Source organism: Dendropsophus ebraccatus, chromosome 14, assembly GCF_027789765.1.
Source record: "Dendropsophus ebraccatus isolate aDenEbr1 chromosome 14, aDenEbr1.pat, whole genome shotgun sequence".
In the NCBI taxonomy this organism is placed as follows: domain Eukaryota; kingdom Metazoa; phylum Chordata; class Amphibia; order Anura; family Hylidae; genus Dendropsophus; species Dendropsophus ebraccatus.
In genome coordinates, this window is record NC_091467.1 from 71981423 (window position 1) to 72001021 (window position 19599).

Below are 19599 nucleotides of genomic sequence, written 5' to 3' on the forward strand. Positions count from 1 at the left end.
GGTTGAGCTAAAATGCATTGCTTGAATAAAATCGTCAGTGATCATGCACAGACTACTTAAATTATTATACAAAGATACACGTCTCATAGTGCCACTCCCTCTAGTGGTAGGAGAGGTTTATGACAGTCGTTCCTCCACCACATACACAAGGAGACGTCACACTATTAGAGCACCTGCGGTATGGAGGAAACAGCTGGTTAATTAATGACCACAACAAGTAATAAAGGAAAAAGTAAGGATGTGAAAGCAGAATTGATGATAAGAAGGAGAAAGATATAATTAAATACAGAAAGAAATAAAAGGTACTTTCACATTCACTAAGAGGATGTCTGAATTATTTCATCAAAAGGTTAGGAGGATACCAAAGAAAATTCCAAGCCATAAGACAGTCTGTATCAGGTAGAGAGGGGCTGCACTGAGATCAGTACTATGAACCATTACGCACCTATAGGGTTTCCAGTTGTCTCATGATGTGCAGTGTTGGCTTTGTGCCAAACATATTTTTTAGAACGGTGGCCAAAAACTTTACCCTCTGTCTCATCACATATAACAGTTATATAAGCTATGCTTGTGCCAAGGCATAGCCGGACTTACATGTTTCTCTCTTTTTTTTTTTTTTTTTTTTAAATAAAGGCTTCGATTTTGCCTCCCTAACCCCACTGTGCAGACATATGAAGAATAATGGAGATTGTTGTCACATGCAGTGCACAACACGGACTTGCCAGGGATCCCTGCAATTGATGAACACTGAGATCCTGTTAGATGAGCTGAACTGTATATGCGATTAATCACAATCCCTGTAACAATGATCGCCGTGTACTGACTACTATGTAACCTGAGTGTAAATGTGATTAGTCTGAATTTTTCACATGACAGAAACCTGGCATTTTGCGTAGACATTTTATATTCAGTGTACCTGAATTCTTAAGTCATGGAGGTTGCATGATGGAATTAGAAGATCCTGGCTGCCACAAGTGCCCAGAGAGCAAAGGCTCTTCAGGGTATTCTAATGCTGACATGCATTATATAGACATTGGAGGACTCTCCAATGTTTATGTTCTTGATGTGTTATCTTGGTTTTGCCCCCTTGGCCCGACTATGTCCTTGAGTTCTGATTTTGCTTTTGTCGTACTCTCCTGGTCCTGACGTGGAATGCTGACCACTCTTTCTGATGACCATCGCCCAGTTGGGATCAGCTATCTAGGGCAGTACGTCCAAGTAGGTAGGGACAGTGTGCTGGGCTCAGGTAAGGCTCACTGTTCCCTTATGGAAGGGAGGGCAAAGACAGACGCAGTATAGTGGATTACTGTATATGACTGGGTGGGTAATAAGGGGTTAAGTTCTGGAGGTGAAGGCTGAGGCAGGGGTGATCAGCAGGTCAGGGGAGGAGAGCAGCAAGATAGGGGGCATGCAGATACTGCAGGGGCCTATAGGAGAGGAGTTCATGAAGTAGGGCAAGTGGAAAGCAAAAGGGGTATATGTAGGCTGGGGAAAGGCTTACCTTATCCTGCATGCGTCTGGACCCAAGATAGCCCGCCTACGCGCCCACCCTGTTGTGAAAACTTTTGCCGGGTGGGTGGTTGTCTATTGCTTTCTGTATTTTGTCGTGGCAGCCTGCGGAGGGGTAGTCGTGGGTGGCCCCTGAAAGAGGTGGATCGGGGCCATTTTAAGTAATGGTGAACACCTGTTTAGTATCTGGATGAAGTCGGGATATGGTTTGGTGGTTGTGACTGGGGAATATTCGTAGCATTTGTACTGCTCGGGTTGGGCCATCTGTTATTTCTCCTGGGTATGGATCATCTTTATACCCCTTTATTATATCTTAATATTTTGGAATGTTAAAAATAAAATTAAAAAGTTATTGTAAAAATGCAAAATTATTACTAACCTCACTGATAAAACACAGACGTATATAACAACAGATTCTTATCAGAAGATACAGTAATACGAGAAGTGTTGACTTTGCCCTCAGCAGTTTACAAAACAGGAAGACGGGAGGGAAAAAAGATGATAAAACCTATAATAAAGCAGAATATACTGGAGCACACCCGGCTGCCTGTGACAAAGATCACATTTGGGTCTCTGCTTCTCGGTGGTGTCAGCCATGGCGTCTGCTGATCTTAGGGACGATCTGCTCTGCCCCATCTGTCTGAGCACTTTTACCGATCCTGTCATCCTGACGTGTGGACACAACTTCTGCCGGGGATGTATTGATCAGTTCCTGAATATACAGGACGGGTCTGGAGATTATTCCTGTCCTGAATGCAGAGAAAAGTTTCCACAGCGGCCGTCACTGATAAGGAACATCGCTCTACATAACGTAGCAGAACGTTTTGTGGAGGAGCCACCTGCTGTGAAGTGTTCCATCCATGAGAAGATCCTGGAATATTACTGCATCGAGGACGCCGCTTATATCTGTGTCTATTGCTCAGCAGAAGAACATAGACAACACCAGGTGGAGTAGCTGGAGGAGGCCTCGGAGAAGAAGAAGGAGAAACTGAGAAGTGTTCTGAGGAAACTGAACAAAAAGATAGAGGAGACCGAGGAAAGTGTCAAGATTGCGAAGGAGCGCAGGAGAAAAGCTCAAGAAAAAGCTTCTGGAGAAAAGAAGAGAGTCTCCGACCTGTTAACAGCCATCAGGGCATGCCTGGACAACCTGGAGAAGAAACTCCTGAAAGAGATCTCCTGGCAGGAGAAGCAGCTGTCACTGCCGATCTTTAAGCTACAAATGGAGAGTATAAAGCTGTCTATTAAGATGGAACACATTGAGCAGCTGTGTAAGATGGCGGATCCACTGACTGTCTTACAGGATCCAGACACAGGTGATGTGTGTGATCCTGAGGAGGGGGGAGGTGATGAGGACACAGGGGGACATGATACCACACATAATATAGATGTGGATGTGATTACAGGGATATTACTTGCAGCCCTCTCTGATATTGTGACATATCTACAGACCGTTACACGAGAACAACGTAAAGCAATGAGGCCGCTGCCAGACATCGGCAGGACTATTAGCAGTCTTATACCAGCCTCTGAATCTTGGGGCGATGACGTAATAGTCAGCGCTAGGGGGGGGGAAGCATCTGAAAGAAAGGGTCCTGCAGACATATTACTGGATGTAATCACAGCTGGTAATAATCTCCTTATATCAGACGACCTGAAGTCTACGGCCGTGACACAAACTTGGCAGAGAGATTCAGCAAAGCCAGTCGGGTGATGAGCTGCAAGGGATTCTCAACATTACTTGGATATGGAGGGTGGGGGATGTGTAAAATGTAAATTACACATTTAATTAAAGTAAAATGTTGGGTAATAATGATCAGTATATAGTGATGCATAGAGTAATAGATTCAGGATCTGTGTGGATTATGAGGCTGGGCTGCGGTCATTATATGAGCTGTGTGACCCCATCCGACACTTATAGACCTTCAGCGCCACCCTTAGGGTGTTATTACACAGGCTGATGAATAACTGGAAACGAGCGCCGATGTGCTAGATCGGCGCTAGTTTACTGGGCCTATTACACGGCCCGATTATCGTTTAACAAGGGCTCCGAGGACATTGTTACCGATGTCCTTGCTTAACTTTATACATTACCTATCCAGGCTGCAGGGCTTCTCTTGCAGTCTTCTCCTCCCCGGGTCCCAGGCGCTCCAGCTCCAGAGCAGTCTGTCTGAGCTGACAGGCTGCTCAGCCAATCACTGACCGCGGCGGTCCCGGCCTTTGATTGGCTGAGCGGCTCTAAAGCTGGAGCCTTCAGGACCCGGGGAGGAGAAGACCGCAAGAGGAGCCCTGCAGCCTGGATAGGTAATGTATATCGTCAGCCACAGGCAACGCACCGCTAATACACATAGCGATGTGCGGTCGGCGCCCGACAATTATAGGTCCAAACCTATATCAACGATCAGCTGGTTGATCGTTTTATTTATTACATGGAGCAATAATCGGCCCGAATCGGGATGATTATCGTTCAGTGTAATAGTACCCTTACTGAGCCCCTTCATCCTGTAATATGTGTATACAAAGGTTCTATAGAGATATTAGGGGGGGGAGAGTAGCTGTAAGAAGCCATCATCATGGAGGAAATCTACCCGGTGACATCACAGGGAGCAGCATCTGGTGGCACACGCAGCCTATAATTAATTTATATATATATATATATATATATATATATATATATATATCCACATATAATTACTATATATATTACCAAATAAGGAAAAAGCAGTTAGAATTCATGTGTGAATTGACCCCTGGTGTGGATTTTATGGATTTTATACCAGCACTATATGAAGTTTCAGATACACTGTTGATTCAATGCAAATTTTTCTTGTTAACCTTAAAGTGTAGCAGTGAGATCCTCTGCTAATCCGGAGGTTTGGGTCTCCCCCTTAATACACATGCAATCATATAATAATGTGCGCGACCCCCATTGTATCTAATGGTGCTCTCACTGTTAACCCGGAAGCGCCTGTCATGACAGGTGCTTTTTAATGAGAAATGCTAAATCTGTAAAAAATCCTTATTGAAATATATTATAAATTATTGAGTTGTCGCTTTAAGAAACATCTATGGTTTCTGGTTTTAAAAAAAAAAACAAATCTGCTGCCGTAAAGTGTAATGTTTGTTGGAAGAAGGTGTAAATGTGAACGTAATGAAATAAAAAAAAATGTATATATTAATAAAATAATGATTTGTAAGTAATACATTTCCGTAACAACTCTCATTTATTGTAGGAAATGTTATATTATTAGGTCAAATATGACTTTTTTCCCCCCGCTAATTCTGTATTATAGCACAGCCGCTCATTCATCTTTACAGTTTCCAGTTCTTGCATGCATCTATAAGGCAGAGATTATTTCTTACATTTTTAACAAAAGCATTAAAAAAAATAATTGAATTACTATTGCAACTCCCTCTAGTGGTAGGAGAGGTTTATGGCGTTCCATCCTCATACATGCTATCACAGCACCTGCAGTATGGAGGAACAAGTTTGCTGTCCCTGTTCCTGCCTACCTCGGTTCAACAGCAGGGGGCACCACGAGAGGCCAAGTCACAAGTGGCCTTATAGCAAAATTGCCCCTGTATGCAACATGTCGGTACATCGGAGATTCGGGGCAGTGACCTTCCTATCCTTAGTTGTCTTGGCTGTGAGTTTCAGGTCATTGTCATGCTGGAAGACCTGGCCACCACCCATCTTCAATGCCCTGAGGGAAGGAGGTTGGGATAATCTTGTGATACATGGCCCCATCCATCCTCCCTGTAATGTAGTGCATTTATCCTGTTCCCTTTGCAGAAGAGCACCCCCAAAGTGAGATGTTTCCACCCCCATGCTTCACTGTTGGGACTGTGTTCTTGGGGTTGTTCTTATCCTTCCTCCAAATACGAGTAGCGGAGTTGATACCAAAAAATTGTATTTTGGTCTCATGTGGCCACATGACCTTCTCCCATGCCATTAGTGAACTTCAAACGGGTCTGAGCATAAGCTGGTGTGAGCAGAGAACCTTGCATGCCCTGCAGGATTTTAATCCATGACATTGGTCCCAGATCTCTTCAGGTCAGTGGCTGGGTCCTCCTGTGTAATTCTGGGCTGATTCCTGATCTTTTCCTTACCCCACAAGGTGAGATCTTGCATTGAGCTTCAAACTGTGGAAGATTGACAGTCATCTTGTGTTTTTTCTATTTTCTAATAATTGCACCACCAAGCCTTCTACCTATTGTCCAGTAGCCCATCCCAGCCTTGTGCAGGTCTACAATTTTGTACCTGGTGACAATTATTTAAAAATCAAACAATGTGCTTTTCTTGAATTTCCCCTTTAGTAGTAATATTTCTAATAACCTCATTAACCCCTTCCCATCACGTACCTGTATGTCCTGAAGTAGGAAGAAGGGGGGCTCTTAGAGGGGTCATGTCGTGACCCCGCTTTGAACCGCATTAATCATGGTTTTCACTGGATCCTTAAAATAATCCTGACCCCTTGGCTTGTATTCCCGACTTTGCTTTTGCCTAACGATTTCTTTCCTTTGTATGTGTCCGACCCTTGCCGTGCTTTCTGGTTTTGGCTTCTCACTCTATTTTTGTTCTTGAAGTGTTATCCTGGCTTTCACGCCTTGGCCTGACTCACGTCCTTGAGTTCTTTTTCTTACCGATCACGTACTCTCCTGGTTCTGATGCATAATGCTGACTCCTTGGGGCTGCTATCTAGGGCAGTATGTTCAAGTAGGAAGGGACAGAGGGCCGGGGTAAGGTAGGGCTCACTGCTCCCCTACAGATGTGACAATCCTATATATATTATATCTTTATATTTTATATTTTACTAGAAAATGTACCTGGCGCTGCCCGGGTATAAAGAGTCAGTGTGTTAATTAGATTTGTTCCAATGTCGCCCACTAGGCAAATCTATGGCCTTGTTTTTTTTGTTTAAGGGGAAATTACCAGAAGCCCTATATATCCCTTTATATGCTATATACCCAGACAGTTCAGCACTGTTTATGTAAATTGTAGGTTACAAATAAACTAAAAACTTTAAACATCCTAAATACCTAATAGCCAAACTGAGATGTCATCATGTGATCAGACTGTATACAGAGCCTGGTTATATACAACATTGGCAGTGTTATATACAGCCTGGTTATATGCAACATTGGCAGTGTTATACAGTCTGGTATACAACATTAACAGTGTTATACTGACCATGGTTATATACAACATTGGCAGTGTTATATACAGCCTGGTTATGTACAACATTGGTAGTGTTATACAGAGCCTGGTTATATACAACATTGGCAGTGTTATATACAGCCTGGTTATAAACAACATTGGCAGTGTTATATACAGCCTGGTTATATGCAACATTGGCAGTGTTATACAGTCTGGTATACAACACTAAGACTGCGTTCACACTACGTATATTTCAGTCAGTATTGCAACCAAAACCAGGAGTGGATTAAAAACACAGAAAGGATCTGTTCACACAATGTTGAAATTGAGTGGATGGCCGCCATTTAATGGCAAATATTTACTGTTATTTTAGAACAATGGCTGTTATATTGAAATAATGGCCGTTATTTACTGTTATATGGCGGCCATCCACTCAATTTCAACATTGTGTGAACAGATCCTTTCTGTGTTTTTAATCCACTCCTGGTTTTGGTTGCAATACTGACTGAAATATACTGACTGAAATATACGTAGTGTGAACGCAGCCTTACAGTATTATACTGACCCTGGTTATATACAACATTGGCAGTGTTATATACAGCCTGGTTATGTACAACATTGGTAGTGTTATACAGAGCCTGGTTATATACAACATTGTCAGTGTTATATACAGCCTGGTTATATACAACATTGTCAGTGTTATATACAGCCTGGTTATGTACAACACTGGTAGTGTTATGCTGAGGCTGGGTATATACAACATTGACAGTGTTGAAAGTGGAGGTCCTGTATACCTGCAGTGTGTAGTTTGGGGTCCCCCCACCGCCGACTGCAGACCATAAGTGTGTGTGTGTGTGTGTGTGCAGAAAACCTGCAGCTTATAATAATAAGCGCATACACAATTCTGCATCATCATAATCTGGCCCTCTTAGGCAATACCTTTCATCCTTGCTGAGGACAACACAGAAGAGGTTTCTGGTACTCCTATACTGTATACACTCCCTCCCTGCAGGTAGCCCCCATACTGTATACACCCCCCACCCCTGTGGGTAGCTCCCATACTCTATACACTCCCCCCACTTGTAGGTAGCCCCTTTACTCTATACACTCCCCCAACTTGCAGGTAGCCCCAATACTGTATACACTCCACCTCACAGGTAGCCCCCAAACTGTATACACCCCAATTGCGGGTAGCCCCCATACTCTATACACTCCCCCCACTAGAAGGTAGCCCCCATACTCTATACACCCCCCCTGCAGGTAGTGCCTATACTGTATACTTTCCACCCCCCGCAGGTAGCTCCCATATTGTATACACTCCCCCCTTCTTGCAGGTTGTCCCCCATACTGTATACACTTCCCCCCTGAAGATAGCCCCCATACTGTATACACTCCTCCCCTTCTGGCAGGTTGCCCCCATACTGTATACACTCTCCCCTGCAGGTAGCCCCCATGCTATATACACTCCCCCCTGCAGGTATCCCTCATACTGTATACACTCCCCCCTGCAGGTATCCCCCATACTATGTACACTGCCCCCCTTGCAGATAGCCCCCATACTGTATACACTCCCCCTTCAGGTAGCCCCCATGCTGTACAAACTCCCCTTCTGCATGTAGCCCCCATGCTGTATACACTCCCCCCTGCAGGTATCCCCCATACTATATACACTGCCCCCCTTGCAGATAGCCCCCATACTGTATACACTCCCCCTTCGGGTAACCCCCATGCTGTACAAACTCCCCTTCTGCATGTAGCCCCCATGCTGTATACACTCCCCCCTGCAGGTAGCCCCCATGCTGTATACACTCCCCCCTGCAGGTAGCCCCCATGCTGCATACACCCCCCCCCCCCAGGTAGCCCCTATGAATTTGCAGCGAAATCTGCTGCGGATCCATTGTCATTCAACCCTATGACACTACATACTCGCAGGGAGATTGACATCCCGCTGCGAGTATGTAGATTAACCCCCTTGACGGCCGGAGCGTAACTCACACTGACAGGGGCGCCCATCATCCCGCCTGCACAGACTGCTGTTAGATCGTGCAGGCTCCCCTCCAGTGTGTCTAGCGCTGTGAGGCTGCTGTCAGGCACGGCTCTCTCCTCACGGCTCTGATAGGTAAGATAAATAATTTGCTTACCGCCTTATCTTGGAGCAGCAGTCTCCCCCTTGTATGTACCAGCTTGGCGTCAATGTTGCTTTCAATGCGGCTGCTCATCCGGACTATTGATTGTCTGTTTATAACGTGCTATTATAAGGGACTCAGGACTTCAGGATATAGCATAATAAAAAAAAATTCTAAAAACCCTCTACATTGTTACACTGGTCTAAGGCCATGGGAGGTCGATTAAAGTTGTTTCAGGCCCTAGATGGTCGAGGAGAATTGTCGCATCGATGTAACTGTATTGCTATTAAAGAGAGACATGCCGACCCTTTAAACATTAGGAACTGAGAATGTATAGACGAGTCTGCCTAGAACACCTTCAGGTGTATAGCTTTATACTTGGCTATGTTATTGTATACCCTTAGGCCAAGTTTAAAAAGGGGGAAAAAGGAGAAAAGGGATTCAGTGGATGAGTTTAAAATATTGCACAAACTTTTATTTATTTATTTTTTGACTAAATATGTTTATTGTGTTTTTGTTACTTAATGTGTCTGAGATTTCAAATCTGAAAGATAAAAGTCCCCAAATAGTAATGGAAATTTAGTTTTCATTGCAGATAATCCCTGATTTTACAAAGATGGATCATGCAAGACAAGATATATGGTGACCATTCAGACGGAGGTGCCGCTTCAGCAACCACCCCTGCCCTAAGCTGGAGGTGAAGACAATCACTGAGACCTATAGGATGGCTGAAGGTTGATATGACAGCACTCTGAGGAGTATCCTAGACAGGTAAGCATTCCTACTTTCCTTGCACTTCTCCATCTATTCATACACAATTCTTCACGTTCTCCATACTGAGAACAAAGTCTCTGGTAAATCTCAGAACTAGACTAAACCTCAAACCACAAAACCCTATCAGCTCCAGCTATTTCCCTTTTTTGAGGATGTTGGTCAAGGAAATCTGAAAAGGTCTTCTTCCTGTTGTTAATGCTTTTTATGTTGCACTGTAGTATTACGCTGCCTTTTATACCAAGTCATGTTTTTTCCTGATTTCAGGACTCTTCATCATCATGATATGGGGATTTCACATTGCCTCATCCATATGAAGCACAACTGGCACAGGGTTTATTCCTCTGTAATAATATATAATTATTGGTATGTAATAATTCATGATGATCGACTTGATTCGGAACAAATCGGAATCATTCTGAATGTTTTATTTGCTTTGGTGATTCTGTTACAGGAGCAGGGACTCCTCTCTTTGACGTCCCTGCTCCTGTACTAACAGAATGGCCAGGCATTTGCTATAAGGGACACCATTCTCACCTTTCTCTTGTCTTTCTGTGGTCTGTGATAGACATTTTCCTCTGCATACTCTATTGACCAGTTTGTGTTCTCCAGAGGAAACCCCTAATACCAGCTTGGCCACAGACAGGAGGGGTGACGATTACTCCACAGTATATGCAGGAGAGCAGTGACTGTTCTAAATCTGCAGTAAGCAGCCATGTACTGTGCATAGCTGTTTACCGTCCTTAAAATTAAGTACGTTTTATGCCATTTATCGCAACTTTGCTCCTTACACAGGGCGATTATTATGCAAATTATCGTTTTATTGTTCGAATGTAAACAATTATCGTTTTGTATGTAAATGATCAAACGTCCAGCAAGAAATCGTTCACCACTCGTTTGGTGCTAACACCAAAATCACTGTTAATCGTTCGCTGTAATTCCGCATTTGTTGACTAATTGTTCGGTGTAATTCCACATCGTTCCTTCATTTTCTGCGATCAGATGGAGTAAACGATCTTAGTAACAGTTGTAAATAACGACTATGGTTCTATGTAAAATGGTGAACGATTTCAGGTTAACGATAACAATCTTCTTTGCGATTTTTTATAGTTAAAAATCACCTCATCTAATAGGACCCTTAAGGCCCTATTACACCAAGCCACGACGCACGATGTCGGATGATCCTTGTCTTTCAACATGTAGAAAAAACCTACAACAGTAGCGAGGGTCTAATAGGGTGTAATAGGAGAAGCTCCCTGTTCCCCGATGTTTGTGTAATAGCGGGAAACAAGGAGCAACCGAGTGCTGATCTTACAGGTCGTCTCTCGCTAAATATTGGCAAAATACATATACAGCGTATGCTTCCTGCTCTACCCTCTGCATCTGAACTGCATTACAGTCCATAGTAGTTATGCTGCCTAATTGTCCACACACTTCTCATGTCATCACTAATAACGTAATTGTCACAAATGATTTACACTAATGATCTACATACCTGACAGTCTAGCTGAATTACTACATGTTGTAACAAAGAAGATTGATTGCTTGGACTGCTGCCTTCCACCTTTCTTTCCATCACATTATATATATAGTGTACCAGGTCTGGTGAGGCATGTACCATCTCCATTTTTTTTATTTGCACAAAATCACCATGTGGTACATACAGACACAGACCCCCAGCACAAAAAACTCTGACGCGTTTCGAACGCGGTATTTGCACTCTTACTCCTGGCTATCTCTTACTATCACAGCAGTGACTTAAATACATATGTAGCCAATGTTCGAGATTTCGCGTAACCGGCGTGAGAACAACCCACTTACCACACGTGAGAGTCACATCTAATTAACAAGTTTCACTAGCTAGCTGTGGAAGCAACATTAACCCTTTCCATACATATTAGACTTTTAGCTTATATCTTACTCATATGATTTGATATAAAATTACTGAAACACAATCGCTACTGGAAGCAAACTTGAATATGATATATACAATACTAAACAGACACATTACAGATGATGTTTTACTGCATTAGTAGTATAGCAACAATTCTTTCCGTAGATTTAAACCTTTTGGGGCATAGGTATTTAATTTAAACATCCAAAATGCTTCTCTATTTTTTAGTTTTTGCTGTATGTTCCCCCCTGTAGGTGATTTGTATACCCTCTCTATAGCAACAACTTGGAAAAATTCCGTAGATCCGTGATGTTCATCCAAGAAGCGTTTTGAGGCTCCTGAGAGGCCTCTGGTGGTCACATGCCACGTGGCTAGAAATAAGGGTTTCTTTAAATGTGGTGGCACTCCGTGTAAAACATCAAACTAAAACATTCACCAACAGTTCACAAGATAAACATTATGAAATTAGTTCATTTATGAATTGTAATAGTCAGAATGTAGTCTACATGATTACTTGTACACATTGTCATAAATATTACGTGGGATGTACCAGTAGGAAATTAAAAATGAGGATAAATGAACATTTGTATGACATACAACATGTGACCACCAGAGGCCTCTCAGGAGCCTCTAAAAACTTCTTGGATGAACATCACGGAGCTACGGAATTTTTCCAAGTTGTTGCTATAGAGAGGGTATACAAATCACCTACAGGGGGGAACATACAGCAAAAACTAAAAAATAGAGAAGCATTTTGGATGTTTAAATTAAATACCTATGCCCCAAAAGGTTTAAATCTACGGAAAGAATTGTTGCTATACTACTAATGCAGTAAAACATCATCTGTAATGTGTCTGTTTAGTATTGTATATATCATATTCAAGTTTGCTTCCAGTAGCGATTGTGTTTCAGTAATTTTATATCAAATCATATGAGTAAGATATAAGCTAAAAGTCCAATATGTATGGAAAGGGTTAATGTTGCTTCCACAGCTAGCTAGTGAAACTTGTTAATTAGATGTGACTCTCACGTATGGTAAGTGGGTTGTTCTCACGCCGGTTACGCGAAATCTCGAACATTGGCTACATATGTATTTAAGTCACTGCTGTGATAGTAAGAGATAGCCAGGAGTAAGAGTGCAAATACCGCGTTCGAAACGCGTCGGCGTTTTTTTTGTGCTGGGGGTCTGTGTCTGTATGTACCACATGGTGATTTTGTGCAAATAAAAGGGATGTGATTTTTATACCGCATTGGAGCCTGCTGGATCATTGCTTTTTCGTACTGAGACGAATACACTCACCATTGGAGGGGATCCGGGCACGCTGACAAACCATCACAGGAGGTGAGCTGGCAAAAATCTTTTCGCGTCTCCATTTTTGTATTACTGCCATGATGCTGTGTCATGTGCTTTTCACAGTAGATAAAGAAAGCATACGCCGGGGGATCGGGTTGCTGATTTGTAAATTTACGTCTATTTAAAAATATCCAGTACTTATCAGCTGCTGTATGTCCTGTAGGAAGTGGTGTATTCTCTCCAGTCTGACACAGTGCTCTCTGCTGCCACCTCTGTCCATGTCAGGAACTGTCCAGAGCAGCAGCAAATCCCCTAAAGAAAACCTCTCCTGCTTCTCTGGAGTACCGCTTTAATTAGTATAGTGTTTGTGCACAGAACTTATTGGGCGTGGGAAAGTCGCCTCAGCAACCCCAAACTTTGATGCCTGCTGTATCCTATGGAACATCATTATAGCAGTAATTTTTTTATTGCTTCCAGGGCTGCTATACATTTTTGATTAGTCTTTTTTTTTAACAGTTTATATTTTTTTAATATAATAAAAACATGTACACATACACTCACCGGCCACTTTATTAGGTACACCTGTCCAACTGCACGTAACCACTTAATTTCTAATCAGCCAATCACATGGCGGCAACTCAGTGCATTTAGGCATGTAGACATAGTCAAGACAATCTCCTGCAGTTCAAACCGAGCATCAGTATGGGGAAGAAAGGGGATTTGAGGGCCTTTGAACGTGGCATGGTTGTTGGTGCCAGAAGGGCTGGTCTGAGTATTTCAGAAACTACTGATCTACTGGGATTTTCACGCACAACCATCTCTAGGGTTTACAGAGAATGGTCCGAAAAAGAAAAACCATCCAGTGAGCAGCAGTTCTGTGGGCGGAAATGCCTTGTTGATGCCAGAGGTCAGAGGAGAATGGGCAGACTGGTTCGAGCTGATAGAAAGGCAACAGTGACTCAAATAGCCAACCGTTACAACCAAGGTAGGCAGAAGAGAATCTCTGAACGCACAGTACGGCCAACTTTGAGGCAGATGGGCTACAGCAGCAGAAGACCACACCGGGTGCCACTCCGCTCAGCTAAGAACAGGAAACTGAGGCTACAATTTGCACAAGCTCATCGAAATTGGACAGTAGAAGATTGGAAAAACGTTGCCTGGTCTGATGAGTCTCGATTTCTGCTGCGACATTCGGATGGTAGGGTCAGAATTTGCGGTCAACAACATGAAAGCATGGATCCATCCTGCCTTGTATCAACGGTTCAGGCTGGTGGTGGTGGTGTCATGGTGTGGGGAATATTTTCTTGGCACTCTTTGGGCCCCTTGGTACCAATTGAGCATCGTTGCAACGCCACAGCCTACCTGAGTATTGTTGCTGACCATGTCCATCCCTTTATGACCACAATGTACCCAACATCTGATGGCTACTTTCAGCAGGATAATGCGCCATGTCATAAAGCTAGAATCATCTCAGACTGGTTTCTTGAACATGACAATGAGTTCACTGTACTCAAATGGCCTCCACAGTCACCAGATCTCAATCCAATAGAGCATCTTTGGGATGTGGTGGAACGGGAGATTGGCATCATGGATGTGCAGCCGACAAATCTGCGGCAACTGTGTGATGTCATCATGTCAATATGGACCAAAATCTCTGAGGAAGCTTCCAGCACCTTGTTGTATCTATGCCACCAAGAATTGAGGCAGTTCTGAAGGCAAAAGGGGGTCCAACCCGTTACTAGCATGGTGTACCTAATAAAGTGGCCGTTGAGTGTATAATATAATATAAACATGTAACGGACCGTACAATATTGGTGAGTTATTCAATGACTGTGCGTAGATACAGTGCAAGTCACAATACCTCTGTCTTTGAGAAATCGGATGTACATCAAGTTAAAGAGATGCAGCTCAGTAAGGCCACATGTGGTGCTATATCTCTCCCCCTAAGGTATATACAAATACAAAGGTATACAGACAATAGACAAGACAAAGACACACATACAGGGTGAGAACATTAAAGGGGTTATCCAGCGCTACAAAAACATGGCCACTTTTCCCCCTACTGTTGTCTCCAGGTCAGGTGTGGTTTGCAATTAAGATCCATTTACTTCAATGGAACTGAGTTTGAAACCCCACCCAATCTGGAGACAAAAGAGGGGGAAAAGTGGCCATGTTTTGTAGCACTGGATAACCCCTTTAAGGAGGGTGGGTAGACCCATAAGCAACATCCCATGGGTCCCAAATGGTGTGAAATTCATTATTTAATCCTGAGAGATACTCCATCCATCCAGTTTTTGGGTCAACATTGTCCCAGTGCTCGTCCATTTCCCAGCTATTGAACATTTAGCCCTTATAAGCGAGTGTAGTAAAAGTTTGGCAGTGGGTTTACGGAGTTGTTTAGGTGGTACATTAAATATGTGGGTGTATATATCTAAGGGTATGCCCACCTGGAGGGTCACGGATATAAGATTCAAGTTAATCTAAAAGTACAACATCACAGGGTCCAACGTCCAGGCCCGGATTGGTAATCTGGCACAGCGGGCAAATGCCCGCTGGGCCGTTAAGATTGCCGATCAGTGGGCCGCCGGCCCTTTGCAGAGGCTGAGTGAACAGCGCGGCCAACCGCCGCACTGTTCACTCAGCCTCTGCCAGGGTAATTCTGGGCAGGCATTTGGTCCGGTCCCCGCCTCCCCCCAAGCACACCTGAGGGCTGCTGCCTTAAAAATCCTTTTGAACTCTACCGCTGACGTCGCTTCCGGACGCGCCGCAGAGGCCGGAGATCAAAGGAGAAGACACCGCCGCCGTGCTTCAGCAGAGAATAGCTGCTGGGGACTGTAGCTGGCGGCGGCGCATTCTTCTCCTTTGATCTCCGGCCTCTGCGGCGCGTCCGGAAGTGACGTCAGACGCCAGGGGTAGAGTTCAGCAGACGTGCCTGCGCGCGGCACGTCTGCTGTACAAAGGATTTTAAAGGGGCAGAGCGGCCATTAAGCGGCAGCAGGAAGAAGAAGAGAGAAGGGCCAGAAGGGAGAAGAGGCAGCTGGAGACCGGAGCCAGGAGGTGAGTATACTTTTTTTTTCACATGGGGGCTGCATAGCCAAAGGGAGCCTATTCTATTTGTGTCACAGGATGGCAAACTATACTGCAGCACAGTGTGGGGTGTGGGGGTTGGGGGCTATGTTATGTGGGGACTGCACAGAGGGGCCAGTATAATACACTGCCCTTTTACTATGTGGGTGTGCTGCACTGGGGGCCCTTCTCTATACACTGGTATATTATACTATACTGTACTGTATGTGGGTACAGTGGGGCCATATACAGGCATAGAGGGGGGTCTAGTACAAAGAGGAGGAACTCAATATATGGGAGCACAGAGGGGGCCCAAACTTCTATAGAAGAGTGGCCTATTACTATATGGCAACACAGCACAGAGGAGGCCTATATCTATATGGGGTACAGAGGGGGCCTGATACTAAAATACTATATGGGTGTGTGCAGAGGGGCCAGACTACCATTCGGAGGCACAAACTGAGCCTAACTGCTTATACAGGGACACAGAGGGAGCACGGTTACAATTTGAAGCAATACACTTGGCGAATTTTTATATAGATGTGGATAAGGCTGGATTGAGGAGCCTAAAATGTTTGTCTGGTAGATCCTGTGAAGACGAGTCATGGCCGGAGAAAACTTCATGATGGCCGAGTCAGACAGAGAGGAAAAGGAAAGGTGAACAACTTAAGAAAAAAACATCACTTGCAATCCATGCAGAGAAAACGCCTCATGTGAGTCACAGGATATACCTGCACTATAATCATTTATATGGTCTGCAGAACGTTTATACAGTTAGGATCTACTATTATATGGTCACTGCTTAGGAAGAATATTGGTCGTTATATAGTGATTTTATTCAGTAACAGTACAGTGGTATTATAAAGTCACTGTATGGTGGTGATAGTGATCATACTATGACTGTATTACTTATCCTGTATATACTGGTACTATTGGTAATATGTCCTTATATAGTGGATTTTATTCAGTATCAGTATGGTGGTATTGGTCATTATATGATGGTAATGGTCATAGTGCAGAGATATTATTTGTTACTTGTAAACTGGTATTATTGATAATATTGGTCTTTGTTTACTGGTTTACTGGTTATGCTTAGTAACAGTGTGGAGGTAACATGTATAGTGATAATACTTCCTCCTTGTATACTGGTATTATAGGTAGTATTGGTCTCTGTTTACTGGGTTTTGTCGGTAACATGTATTGTGATATTTGCTTCCTGTATACTGGTGTTATTTGGTAGCTGTGACTGTTATTTCAGAAATATACAGCGTTATCATGCAGAGAAAATTGTCTTATCAGGGTTAATATTATATATTTGTTTGCTTTCTGTATATCCTAAATTTTTCCCTAAATTTTTTAGCTGCATTGATAGAAAAGAGATAGATAGATAGATAGATAGATAGATAGATAGATAGATAATAGATAGATAGGAGATAGATAAGAAAGAGATATAGAGATAGAGATAGATAGAGAGATAGGAGATACATGATAAGATATGGTAGATAGAAAGATAGATCCAGTATTAAACAGATATCTAGCAGCTCTTTGATATCTTTGATTGCACATACATGTACAATCCCAACATCACAACACCAAAAACATTGCCTGTCCTTAGGTTGTGTGTGGTATTACAACTTGGCTCCTATCACTTCAATGGAACTGAGCTGCAATACCACACCCAAACTGAGGAGGAGAGTGACATTGTTTCTGGAAGAAAGCAGACATGGTTTTCCCCATTGAAAGGGAATCTATGAGGTCCGTACCAGGTATGGAGTTGTAGATCCCGGCAAACAGGTGTGTAGGAGATATAAGAGCCGTGGCCGTTAGTGCAGTGTAAACTTTTCTAATAAACCTTTTTAATTATCAGCTAATGTGTCTCGACGACAGCTATAGCGTTGCCCTGTATCTCAATCAGTCAAAACAGGAGGGGCTGCTGTGGCTCGGTTCCGCCTCTGTGACACTTCAGCTGGTAATAAAAAGAAGGGTTTTAAAAGTTCAGACTGGACTAAAGGTCCTGTCACTTATATCACCCCCCTACACCTAAACCATCAAATTCACAGCAGATCATGTTATATCTTTATTTTTATGTGTTGATGATGGGCTTTGCATATTTAAGGGAAGTAGTGAGGAACTTTGACAATTGAAGCAGAATTTGCTGCAGCGTGTATTATACACCGCTATCCATAATATATCAGAGAGAATATGGTATGTGGGCTGCTGAGGTTGGAGTGCCAGGGCTGATTTTTAGTCCCAGTCCGGCCCTGCCAACGTCTTTACCCCCTGGCGATCTATGTTTGGGGCCTCAGCTACTGTATTATTATTAGAGCAGCGGGTACGGCAGGTGAAAAGTAGATTTTTCCTGGTATACCCCTTTAAGGTTAGGGCAGTCCCAGAAGATATGTGGGTGGGGGCTTCACGCTTGGGAGCATTTGCAGCCTGGGGGGGGAGTCGATGTAGGATATTTGGGGTATGGTACCAATGAAGCAAAAGTTAGTACTGATTTTCCTTGTATCCCACACATGCTGAAGACTTTGCTGCCCTCGACCACATTATATGCCACAAGGGATATGGTTTTTCCTTCCCCAGGTATGGCTCTCCATTTGAAGAAGGAATATCAGGGGGTTGAGCTAATTGGTCGTATTCGCATATAGCTGTGATAAGGCCACACGTAGAGACATTATTTGTTTGTATAGCCATTCAAAGAGAATGGAGCCAAACCACAGATGGTTTCTGTGCGCTTTTATACACTCATAGAAGTGAGAGGCCTGGGCAGGCAATGGAAAAGGTAGCAAAATACATTTAAATGGGTCTGCTATGTCGGCTTTAAATGAGTCTTTATGTTCTAGAAACAGAACTATATTGTGTCACACACAAAGTTCTTATAAAGTGTCCTTTACACTGTAAGCCAGAGGACCCCCATATATTGGCATATAGTGTCAGCCACAGAAGCCTCATACACACCCATACAGGACATAACAAATGCTTTTAAGATGAAGATATTATGAATTCAATGTAACACTCACACTAGATCCGGAGTGTGAAACTCACGGCCCTTCAGCTGTTGCAAAACTACAAGCTTTAGCTGTCCCGGCCTGATGGGAATTGTAGTTTTTCCATAATATAGAACACTACTACTCCCACCAGACATGTATACAGATCCACTACTGATAAAGATAAGTAAAAGGAAGAATTATTTCTAAAAAACAAAAACTATTGAGTATTTCAAGGAAAATAGCCGAAAATAGCCGAATACTATTAAAGAGGGAAGATGATGGACGAATGTATGAAGGGAATTGATATCACAAGTTATCCGTCACATATTGTAACACAATAAAGCTTTGTAATGAAGCGGACAAATATTTACTAGCCCCTACATACCCCCATGTACCACACAGGGGACTTATTGATTGAACATGGTTGCGGGTGGTGTTCGTCACGCTTTTTTTTATCATACCAGAGAAACACATAAGGGTTATTAACATCAATGTTCGGCATTTTCTGATGAAGAAGCAACAAGAAGGGCGATGGCAACACGGCTTTCCTTTCCTTACTGAAAAAGCGTCCATCAGGAAGGAAACTCTATGAGTGTGCGGTGAGCTGACACATTGCTGCATACACGGGTGGGCTGACAGCAGAGATCAGGTAAGAGATAGAGTATGATACAGGAGGGTATATATATATATATATATATATATATATATATATATATATATATATCAAGGTTATCTGATTTTTGCAGAATTTTGCTGATATTTATATAACTCTGTATTCAAACTTGAGTCTA

At 43.1% G+C, this 19599-nt stretch overlaps 1 protein-coding gene across 2 annotated transcripts in view; it reads right to left on the reverse strand.

Moving 5' to 3' along the window:
- The window catches only part of SLC39A11 (solute carrier family 39 member 11), a 420528-nt gene that overhangs the window by 367118 nt on the left and 33811 nt on the right, over window positions 1–19599 (reverse strand). The gene's annotated exons all lie outside the window — the stretch shown is intronic.